The sequence below is a fragment of the Bos grunniens genome, chromosome 9 (genome assembly GCF_055505025.1).
Source record: "Bos grunniens cultivar Pamir isolate PY7600 chromosome 9, Bosgru_T2T1.0, whole genome shotgun sequence".
NCBI classification, from domain to species: Eukaryota; Metazoa; Chordata; class Mammalia; order Artiodactyla; family Bovidae; genus Bos; species Bos grunniens.
The window spans coordinates 36609678-36621979 of NC_141173.1; the positions used below are offsets into that span (position 1 = coordinate 36609678).

General features: G+C 38.4%; 1 protein-coding gene across 19 annotated transcripts in view; it reads right to left on the reverse strand.

Moving 5' to 3' along the window:
• The window catches only part of LOC147365801 (uncharacterized), an 856584-nt gene that overhangs the window by 468855 nt on the left and 375427 nt on the right, over positions 1–12302 (reverse strand). The window contains exon 3 of one of the 19 annotated variants that reach the window (XR_015132791.1): positions 11076–11656. The exons of the other annotated variants lie outside the window; for them this stretch is intronic. The gene's annotated coding sequence lies outside the window, so the exon portion shown is untranslated. Of the gene's footprint in view, positions 1–11075; positions 11657–12302 lie in introns of those variants that run through there. 19 annotated transcript variants of the gene reach the window in all.

The following is a 12302-nucleotide window of genomic DNA, read 5'->3' on the forward strand; positions in this document are numbered from 1 at the left end:
GATTGTGTTTCTTTTTTCTTTTTTTTTTGACAGTAATTCTATAGTTGCTGATGGTTGCAACTGATTGATTCCGGCTCCCAGAACAATGCTAATAGTAATGTCAGTGCCTTCTGGTCTTGTTTACAATTTAATGGGAATGCCAGTACAGTTTCAAGGTTAAATATAATGTCTATTGACTTCAGTAAATAGCCTTTAATATAAATGATAACTATTTTTACATTACTTTCTATAGACTTAAAATAAAAATTTGCTATAAACTATAAAATTTCCTGATTCTTCTGAAAACAGTGTTTTTTTTCTCTCTGACCTGTTGATTATTAGTGGATTTTGTAACACAATTTTTTTTTTTTTTGCTATAACAAGCCCCACCTGGCTATGTTTGATGAAAAGATCTGAAATATAGTCTGTAGTTTTGTGTTTTGTGCTTTCTTCTAAAGATTTCAGACTGTAGATTATCATGGCTTAATAAAATAAAGTGATATATTTTCAAATAGGATTGTGGGGGGTGGGGGAGGGAGAACAGAATGGATTATACAGAAAGAGAATTACCAGTTATTTGAAAACTGAAAAGAATATATTCATTAAACGATTGGGTTTAGAGTCTTTAGGAAGTAATTCTTCAACTTTTTATTTCCAGGTTTTCAAGGGCTTAGTCAATAATTTCTAACAATTTTACATTGCATTTATTTGCTGCTGTGCTATTTAATAGGGTTCTAGGTAAATCTTTACTGTATTTGATATTCACTACAACACTATGAATCAGGCGTATCTAGTCATTTCCCCATTAAAGATAAAAATAGTAGGTCAAACAGGCTTGACTTGTCGAATATCACACGGGTATAACAAGCAGCAGCCAAGGTTAAAATCCCAAATAATTTAGAGTCCAGTTTTCTTTTGAGCACACTATCTTGTCACTTTAACTTTTAAAGGCCCCATGGGTCACCTTAATTTATCTCTCCAATGCAATTTAACGCTTATCTTCCTATGTTTTCCTTGAGATAAACTCCATCAGTTCATTCATCACACTGAATTGACCAGACACCCTTAATGTTGCCTCTGCTTAACTAAACTTGAGTCAGATTTCTTCCTGCCCAAAGGCCCCAGACATCCCTTTTCTTAGAGAATTTACTTTAGAGAACAACGGTAAATGCTGTCTTTGTCTCTTTGAGATGTAAGCATTCTCCCAGCCTCTTGCCAGTTTTACAAACCAGGAAGGTCCTTCTCAAGGACCTAGGAGACATCTCTTTGAAAAGTAATCATCAAGAAAGATAGCACCTTTATTTTCCAGGGTCCATGTGAAGATAGCAGCCCAACTTTCTGAAGATAAGCACCAATTAGCAAACACAGAAGGCCCAATTTCATTGACCAGCTTTCACTTCCTCTTTAATATTGTCCTGTATTTTTTACTGGCTGACCCCAGTGCTTGAAAGCTCTTCCGTCTATTGTCTGAGTAGAATTCAATCGCTCTCCTGTGTTACAGTAGTCTTGAATAAAGTACTCCTTCTCTGTCAGGTACAGTATTTCTCTTACAGGATTAAAATGTTTCAACTTACTTGGTAGTCTGCCTCTCTGCTCTTTGAAGTTCTTAAAAGCTAACATGCATGCACATATACTGGGTTTCAATCCTGTTTTTAATTCCTAACACAACAAAAGTACCTAAATATATGAAGTATTTAATAAATGTTGATTGAATACATGTAATATGTTTGAATAAATAAATAAATGACTGAATGAATGGGCTACTGGAAGGAAGTTTGTGGTCCAGAGTCCCTGCCTCCATTGTAAGTATAGCTCTCTTAACTTTAGAAAATAACATTTGGCAGTGCTGACCCATAGCAGATGCTTTCTAGTGTGTAAAGACAGAAAATCAACAAGTGACTGCTATATAAGAGGAACTCTAAAGAGATCCAGATAATGCTAAGGGGGTGATCTCATCCTTCTAATTTAAATCCACCCTCCATTTTCCCCTAAGATCACTAGTTGAAATAATACTGTCAGGCCTGTGCCTCAAGAATAATAAGTTAAATGAGTGTTCTGTTGGAATACAGCAGCTGCCTAAAACTTTGCTTCAATGAGTTTGATTTCACCCACCAACATTCACCTTTTCTCAGATACCAAAAAATCAGGAAGACATTCTGCTATCAGTTTAAGGAACAGGCATATAGTTTGGAAAAAGCATGAATTAGACAAATAGCAATGCCTTCTTCAGCCCTTTCTTTTAAAAACTGTCTTCTGAAATTGTGATGTAATTGAATTTCTTTATTAATGAAAGTCAGATCACTAGATTTCCTATTATAATATACCTTGATAAAGCAGCTTTTCTACATCATTAGCAGCCAACACCTTGGCATTTCTTTTTGCTCTCTTCTCATACTAGCTTTAATTCCTTCTGTTTTTACTGTTTCATATAGCCAGCCAATATGTACAGTGTTTGTAATTGTCTGTTTGCCAAGTCATATTCTTTCATTAAGGTTGAATCAACCTCATTTTTATTTTAGCTTAATTTCTGTCTGTAGGGTATGTGCATTTCCACCACCCTCCTTCCCAGGAGGACAGGCTCTTTAACAGGAGTGACCCAGCAGGGGGCCAGCCAAGGGACACTTCTCTTCTACTCAACTCACCTGTAACTTTGCCTCCAGGGGCTTCCTTTCCATTCCCCAATATTGGTGTTTCCTTTATAATACTTAGTACAGTCTACAATTATGTGTTTATTCCTGTGTTTATTTGTTCAATGTTTGCCCCTTCCATTAGACTGATAATTGCAATTATAGGCCACATCTTTTTTATCAACCTCTGTATCATGGCACATGGCAGCCATTGGACAAACACCTCTTGACTGCAAAATGGTAATCTCAAAGGAGTCAGACCATAACTGAGTGAGGAAATCCACATTCCTTAGGAGGAGAGTTCATCAAGGGCCAAGAGTCCAAAGCAGAGCCCAGGCCTGAAATTCTGACAAGGTCTTCCAGCTTCCTCTACCAGGAGACAATGAACACCAAACCTGTCACCAGCATCACACCCACAAATTGCCATCAGTTCTTTAAAATACTTGAAAATGTATAGCTGAAATTGCTACCACTTAGGAATACAGCATTTATAAAGCATCTATAATGCCTTGATAACTCTTTATAAGCAAACCATTTTAGCAGCAGTGTTTATAATTTTTGAAAATTTTTTTCTAAAAATCCAGAAAACCTACCTTCTAAAAATAAACAACCATGCATTTATTTATGAACTGTCTAGGCCTAGAGCCAGGCAGAGCAGCTAGAGCCAACCAAGCCCATACTCCATCCTGGGACCACCCTCCTCTGACCACTTCACCTGTGACTGCCTTCCGGTGCTCCTCTATCACTGTGGCCACTTTGCATTTTTCTAACACGAGCTACACATGTCAAGTGAAGTACTGCAAGAGGGAGCAGAAATGATGAGAGGTGTCCCAGAATGCTGCCTAATATTAAAATATTTACCTGAAAGTGTGAAAGCTAGAATGGCAAATTATGCCATCTGTTAATATTTTTAATTTGACAGTGGAGAGAATCACTGTGGGTTGATGTAAATCAGTGATCAGAATACAGCTCCATAACTTGGTAATTACACATACTATAAGCAGCCTTATTCACCTTTTTTAGACCAGCTTTCAGGGCATATAAAATAACATAGTATTATGTTTTTAAAAGCCAAAGATATAATATGTATACAGTGTCTAATGCAGTGTCATGCACATTATCAGGGCTCAGTAAATGGCGATGATGTGATAATGGTAATGTCGGTGATGATAAAGAGCATTTAGTCATCACCTTCATATCCTGAATAACTTGTAGTTTTGTTATAAACCACATACGCCACAAATACACCCCTCAGTCTTTAATTTTAAACTGTTAAATTTGGCAGAAAATAACTTACGGATACATGCTACCCTTCAGGCACTCTAACTATTATTCTCTCACATCTGTTTACCTCCCATCCACAGCCTCTTGGTTCTGTTATTTCTGTGGTAAGAGCCGATACAATCCTGGCTTGGTGGGTAGAATAGAGGCAGGGAGCTCTCAGGAAGGTGGACCAAAGTCAATCCAGATTTCTGATACCTTTTCTCTGGAGACCTGGGTTCCAGTCTGGACTCAACTACCACAGCAGTTAATGATATAACCTTGGGCAAGTGACAACCTGTCTAGGCTTAGCTCCTCATTTGTACAACGAAGGGATTGGCAAAGATTTCCTTCTAAAGCTCCTTCCATTTCTACAAGGGCTGTGATTAGTTCCTGTCACTCCAGGCAACATCTTTCTGTCTTAGCTAATAACGTCACGTATGTTCAAAGTCTATCAATGCATCATTTTGCAGAGGTGTTACAATTCTCTATTGATGTTCTTCTGATCAGTTTGAGTGAGTGCTAACTATTAGTAGGAATGTTCTCCCTAAAAATATATCTGATAATAAACTTGTAGTTAACCCACACATGCATTATTCTCAGGAGTTATTCTCAGGAGTTCAGTAACAGTATTTCTTTGGGACACTCCTATCTTTAAAGATATCACATAGGTCCATCCTGATATCAACGACCATCATTATCCTCAACAATTACTATGATTAGTGATCACAACAGACTCACATGCTTTATTGGGACATCCAGAAATTATGCACCATTGTCTAAGAAAACCAAGAGAAATAAAATAGTTCTCTACATAATTGCTACGTTTTCCTCTTATTTTCCTTTGCAAAGTAGGGTACTTTATCTTTCCACTTAATTTTGATGGTTAAATTTAATGAACTTTTATTGTGTAATTTGTGTATTTTTTACTCAATGTTTTGTTATTTCTCTTCCAAAACCATATTTCTAGACTTTAGTAACTGTGTCTCACTCGGTCCCAGTAGAATTTAAACATACACACACACTCAGTAGATTTTTTTTTTCTCTTTATAAATGCAGATCTCTTCACAGTACTTGACCTCATCAGAGTCTTTAGAAACGCTTACTACATGTGACACAAGAACCCTATAGATAAATGTCCATAACAGACAACAACATAATTGAACATTGGAGGCCAGTTTTCTTTACCTGGTGGTGCTGGTAGTTGGATCAGAATATCTACATTCACATTTTAATCCTTTAATCTAGTAATCAATGTATGACCTGAGGCAACAAGTTGACAGCTTGCCAAAACTAAGCCTGGGCAGATGGCAACATTGATCCAGACTACAATTTCCCTAGACCCCTGGAAATATCTGGTGGAAGAGTGTGATGAACAGTCACAAAGGAGCCAGGTGCCTGATCCCTGTGGCATCACTTCTCTCCCAACTCAAGGTACTGAGTTTACTGCATTTTCCACAAAAATTATGCATGTTATTAAGAAGTCCTGTTTTCTCTGGGACACCATGAATCAAGTAAATCATATTTCCATTCAGTTCACTCAGGCCGTGACAAATATGCCCTCTCCTTTCTCAATAATTGCAACAACTTATCCCTGTAACTCTTAAAGTTTTTATGTTTTTCTTTTTAAATCTTGCCTTGCTTACTTGTCACTATCCATTCTTTGGAACTCTTGAGATTTTATAATTTATTCTTTTTTTTTTTTTTTTGAGAAAAATTCCCCAAACATCTGATGTCAAATATTTCTCTGTAGGTGAAACCTTCAGGGCCTTGGCTTCACAGCAGATGGCAACACAACGCAGGGCTGTTGCATTTGGCCATAGACAGTGTCCATATTTAAAGCAGCCCTATTGTTCCCGGTAAGCACCCAGATGAATAGATTGAGTCTCTCTGCTGTTTTGAATTTCTGTGCTTCTTGCCAAGACCAAACTTCTGCCTGTGCTTGCCTTGCTCATTTATGCCCTCGTTTACTTCTTTGCCTCTGACTCACACCTTGAAAGGCACATTCTTTCCCTTTCTATTGCCCACTTCTTACCTAGAAGGTTGTGTTTGCCCCTGATGTGGCAATGTTAATCATCAAATAGTCCATTTGAGGGTGCTATTTATAATTTCTGTATCTTCAATTGAGTAGATCCCATTTTTATCATTTATTTCCCCAACCCTTAATTAATGAAGAATAGTTCATTAAGTAACTGCAGTGACTTAGTTGCTTTCCTTATTTCATTCCTATATCCAATGCATGTGGCCCTATTAGTTCTCTGGTCAGTTCATAACCTTGCTCAAAATCTGACAGCCCCAAATCGAGTATGTTTGATTTCCATTATTCCTGGCCAAGCCACCTCCACTTCATTCAGGTTGCCTCCTCCTTTTCCCCTGAACACCCAATGCTCACTTCTACCTCTACTGCTTGCCTGAACCATTCTGTCCTCTCCATGGACAACCGGCACCTTTTTCTCCCTGCATGTCCTTGAAGCCATTCTGTCTAGAGTAGCCCATGTCGTTACTCTCCTTTGTGCCTCCTCAGCACTTCAATCAGGTCTTAGAGTTTAATACACATTAAATACAGTTTTGTACTGTTCCAACAAGATAGCAAGCTCTCTGTGCAACATTCTCCCTGAAGGTGCCTTAATGCCATCTATGTCCCCACACCATGAAGATTTAGATTGAACTTTATCAATAGGCCACTTTGTAACTGGCAACCTGCTCCATTATTCTTGCCTGGAGAATTCCATGGAAAGAGGAACCTAGTAAGCTAAAGTCCACGGGGTCACAAAGAGTCAGACATGACTAAGCGACTCACATTTTCACTTTCACTTTGTATTACATTTTATCTTCTACAATCTTAAGATATAAAACTGTTTTTCAAAATTAACATCTCCAGTTTTTCCCCACTTAAAAAATAGCATAAAATACACGCAAAATATAGACTATAATAATAATCTCCATTTTCCAAGTACTCAGAGAATATCTATTACTGGTATGTTAATATATTTCTTTCCAGTCTTTTACAGATAGAGAGAGAGAAAAGACACATCCTTGTATTCAATTATCTGAAAATGTGTATTTCCATTTTATTTTTTCCACCTAGTCAACCATGAAGATTTTCATAATGAAAATAGCCTTCAGAAGCATGATCATATACTTACATAATCCTCTAATTTATTGGACATTTATATTTCATCTAATATTCTAATTTTTTAACATTATTAGTATGCTGTTATAAACGTGTGTTTCTGATTATTTCCTCAGAAGACATTCCTGAAGTGTCGGAATTACTTTAAGACATTTGATTAACATTGATAATCTTGCAGGGTTAAAGTGCCCTTATGATTCCTTTTCAGTTCATTATTCATTCTCTTATCAAATTTATTAATTCTACAAACATTTATAGAATAAGGATCTACTTCTTGCTGAGGAGATCCTAAAGCTGTTGTTGTTATGAAAATGTGTTCGTTGCTCAGTCGTGTTTGACTCTTTGTGATCCTGTGGTCTGTCCATGGAATTCCCCAGACAAGAATACTGGAATGGGTTGCCATTCCCTTCTCCAGGGGATCTTCCCAATCCAGGTTCCTGCAATGCAGGCAGATTCTTTACTGTCTGAGCTAGCAGGGAAGTAGAAAGTGAAGTGTTATAATGATGGGAAATCCTTCCAGGATTAGGGTGGAAGGCTGTCTGTCTAGGTACCATGATGTTTTACTCTTTGAAAAGGACGTAGTTTTCTAGATTTCACTTCACACTGGAAAAGTGACTTCATTCTACACTGAAAAATTCATTTATAGAGACCTATCACATGTTGTTTTACCAAGTCCTACTCCATTAAAACTGAATAAAAGGAAACTCAATGGTACTTAACTTTCTCAAATTTATACCCCTCAATATAAAACACCAACCATTTGCCAGCACCATTACAACTCAGGTTGTAATGTTTCATATCTACTTTTTTTGTTGTTCCAGAAGACAATAAAGAATACCATTTGGAATAACTTCTTGACTAAAATTATTGGAGCCATTTTCCATCAGTTCTTGGATTTGGGGGTTGTATTTAATAAGTTGTACAGAGTAAGTAGACAAAGCACAAGCTGTAATCAAAATTGCCAGGAGAAATATCAATAACCTCGCATATGCAGACGACAGCACCTTTATGGCAGAAAGTGAAGAGGAACTAAAGAGCCTCTTGATGAAAGTGAAAGAGGAGAGTGAAAACGTTGGCTTAAAGCTCAACATTCAGAAAACTATGATCATGGCATCTGGTCCCATCACTTCATGGGAAATAGATGGGGAAACAGTGGCTGACTTTATTTTGGGGGGCTCCAAAATCACTGCAGATGGTGACTGCAGCCATGAAATTAAAAGACACTTACTCCTTGGAAGGAAAGTTATGACCAACCTAGATAGCATAGTAAAAAGCAGAGACATTACTCTGTCAACAAAGGTCCATCTAGTCAAGGCTATGGTTTTTCCAATGGTCATGTATGGATGTGAGAGTTGGACTAAAGAGAAAGCTGAGCACCGAAGAATTGATGCTTTTGAACTGTGGTGTTGGAGAAGACTCTTGAGAGTCCCTTGGACTACAAGGAGATCCAACTAGTCCATCCTAAAGGAGATGAGTCCTGGGTGTTCATTGGAAGGACTGATGTTGGAGCTGAAACTCCAATACTTTGGCCACCTGATGCGAAGAGCTGACTCATTTGAAAAGACCCTGTTGCTGGGAAAAATTGAAGGTGGTAGAAGGGGATGACAGAGGATGAGATGGTTGGATGGCATCACCAACTCAATGGACATGGGTTTGGGTAAACTCCGGGAGTTGATGATGGACAAGGGAGGCCCAGCATGCTGCAGTTCATGGGGTCGCAAAGAGTCGGACACAAATGAGCGACTGAACGGAAATGAACAGAGTAAGTCAAATGTCTCTACTGAGCTAATGATGACACTGGAACTCTTATTTTTTGGAAACTGAACTGCATTTGAATATTTTCCTTGGTTTTTTTTTCCCACTTGAATGATATGAAGATTCCCCACCATTTTACTTACTTTGTGAAGGCATCCATTTCCAGAGTATTCTAAAATTTTACCTCATGAGAACTTCTAATGCAGAAATCAGGGGCAAGGTAAGTCAGCATGGAGAGGAAATCAAAAGGAGAGTTGTCTGATCTGAAGGCAGAAACTTTGTACCTTCCATCATGGTTGTATACTTTTGGCAACATGAGGAAAACCCATCTCTAGGAGTGCTAGTTGCCCTATTTTGCATTCAACAAACAAATACACTTAAATCTGCAAATGTAGTACAACACACTTCCTTTCTCAATATGCATTTCCTTCCAGAAACTGTCAAGAAAACACAACACAAACACACACACATTCATTTCCCCTTCTTACTTGCTGTCCTTGCATCATGCCTGTCTCGACTTGGCTTCCACTATGACACAGCTGCAGGGAAGGCTTGAATGGGGAAGCAAGGGTTGAATGAACTTGCCTAATTACAGAGTCCCTGGATGTTCGAATCTAAATTTCTACAGAAATGGTGTAACTGGTGAAGTCGGTCTTAATACGGTGATACCTAAAGGAATCTAATTTTGTTAGATGAGAAGAAGTCACTCAGTCGTGTCCAACTCTTTGCGACCCCATGGACTGTAGCCTACCAGGCTCCTCCATCCATGGGATTTTCCAGGCACGAATACTGGAGTGAGTCGCCATTTCCTTCAGCAGCTTATAAATCATTCTCAGCAACAGCACTACAGTAGGACCATCTGAAGAGCTTTAGAAACTAATGAGACCCAAGTTACTCAGATTAAGCTGCCTAGTGTGGGGACTGAAATATCTACATGACTTTATACGCTCTCTCAGTGTTTTTTAATGAAATCAAGGTGGAAAGTCATTGAGCTGGAATTTCTCTGCTTCATGACTCTCAGTTTCAAGCAGCAGGCAAAAATGGGGCTTTGGATAGAGTGTTCACTTTTTACAAGACGTCAAGAGTATATCAGAGAATAGTGTCTTATGCATTCCTCCAGAAGAAAGACTAAGAAACAAGAGATATGCTGAGACTCAGAGTTCTGCAAGCCACGGACCTTCCCCACAATATGTCAGCTTTATCAAGGAGAGGTGAAGTTCTCATCAGAAACGAAGGGTGGACAAGAAGACACGGCAAGTATAGTGCCAGAAAGGGTGACAAGTGAGACGGGCATGCAGGGCTCTCCCAGGATACAGCAGACCCCATTTATTCTAGCCTTCTCTAAAGTTCAGGATGAGTACCCTGTCTGTTCCTGCTGCGGTCAGAATCCAGAAGGTATTTTAGTGAGGGAGGCTTTTAGGGGTTATATGTCGGAGACCCCAGTTTAATGAAGCTGAGGACATCTGGGCTTAAAGTTCAATAGTTTCTCCATAAAGTTTCTCTCATATAATGGTGTCATTTGATTTAAACTATGAAACTGAAAAAACCTCATGGTTTACTTAAAAATGTAGACTATCACAGAAGTATGGAATTTTACTCTTATGATCCAGCTCTGGCAGTCTAAGCCATATCTTCTACATGGAACACTCAAGAAAGAGAAAAGTCATATAGCCAATAAGTGTCACTGGAAAATAAAAACTAGAAGGCAGAGGAAAACTGAATGAAGCATTGGAGAATCAATCCATTGGATGGTATAGACAAACAGAAAGGAGATATTTGCCTCCTAGATCAGTTCCTCGTCCCTATCCTTGCACACAGGTCAAGAGGGAATATCTAAGTCACATGCAAGGTCAAGATGGTATTTGTTAAACCTCCTTATCACTGTGATTTCTTTTGCCTTTTATTTCCCTACTCTTGTTCCCTTCTCTGACCTTTTCCTCTTTCATATATGATTTTCATCCTTTATTTCACCTCAGAATTACCTGATCTGAAATATGATCACTTCAAGTTTGTTCAACTTCTTTAAATCATTCAGAGACAGTTTCAGATTTGCATTTCTATTTCGGGAATTGAGGGAGTGCTTTCAAATTCCCCCCATTGTTCTTCAGAAACCACCTTTTTCTTATCACATTTCTAATCAAACTTTAGTCTTAAAATACCTGTCATTTCTCATAGACTTCGGAGTTTTGATCTTCTGACAGAAGATTTGAGGAGGTTTTTTAAATTTATTATTTGTAAAATAAAACTGTAATTTGAGAGAATAGTTTGACTTATCCCAGTAGATTTATTCTATTAATTACAGCCATGAAAGACAAACTTAATTACATTGTTCTCTCTCTCTCTCTCTTTTTTTAAGTTTGTTAATAGGGTTGAATTTTATTACTACAAAATGGTCTTAAATAACTTTGTCCAAGATCCTTTGGATGAATTCAGAAACACAATTTATGTGAGTTTTTAGATGAATGCATTTGTGCCAGTTTTGCTGGTGCCAACAACTTGTGGAAGATCATGTTTGATTATCTACCTGCCTCTCAGATTTTTCAGGTGTACAATCCAAGCAGGGGAAGCCAAATGTTTGCTGCAAACAGTCAAGTCATCTGACTTGAGTTTCTTGGTTCCTCCATAGTTGCCTCGATCCTCACAGTCGATCCTCACAGTTGCCACTGGCTGAGAAACTGGAATCTGCGCCCCTAAATTCCCACAGGAGACTTTTCCATCCTCACCCACATTTAGGCCCCATCCAAAAGGCTGGTTTATGGACCAGAGGTCCAATCTCAGTTTCCACCCTCAGTTTTTGTCCTCTTAGTACTTCTTTGTAGAACTGGAGCTCTCGTCATCTGCTAGTCTTCTGGCCCAGACCTAAGTCTTTTATTCCACTATCTCTGGTCTATTCACAAGTGTCCTGTCAAAGAATGCAAAATCACACTGTAAATGAAAGAGAGGAACCACCTTGTGCTTTTTGGTCATTTCCTCAGCAGGCCTTCTGACCACCCTGTTTACAGAAGATGACTTCAAAAAATGACTCACGGGTCCAGTATTGGGTATGGGCATGTGTTTCCTTTATGACACTTATTACAACATACAGTCATGATGTTTACTGTCTGGAAATGTGGGTCTTGTCTACCTCCATGGAAGCCAGGGTCGTGACTATCTTGTTAATTTTTTTCTTTTAATTATCAAAATTTAGGATAGTGTTACAAACATAGTGAGCACTGAATAAATTCTCACTAAATGAAAAAATGAGCATCACTGACTTGCCCACGTTCCCATCAGGCTCTGTGCTGCTTTCATCAAAACTAGCAACTTATCCTCAACTGTTCTGAGAGTCTCAGGACATATGAGCCCAGACATCTCTGGTGATACTTAACTCCTCTGATTCTAGCATCTACTCAAGGTAACTGATCTAAAACCTCAGTCAAGTGAATACAGGATTATAGAATTAGAAGTTGATTTTAGGCATTGGGAATTCTGCAACTGCCACAGAATACAACTAAGACAGAGAATGTACTTGTGTAGTGTTCATGTTCTTATTCTGAATACACGTGAGG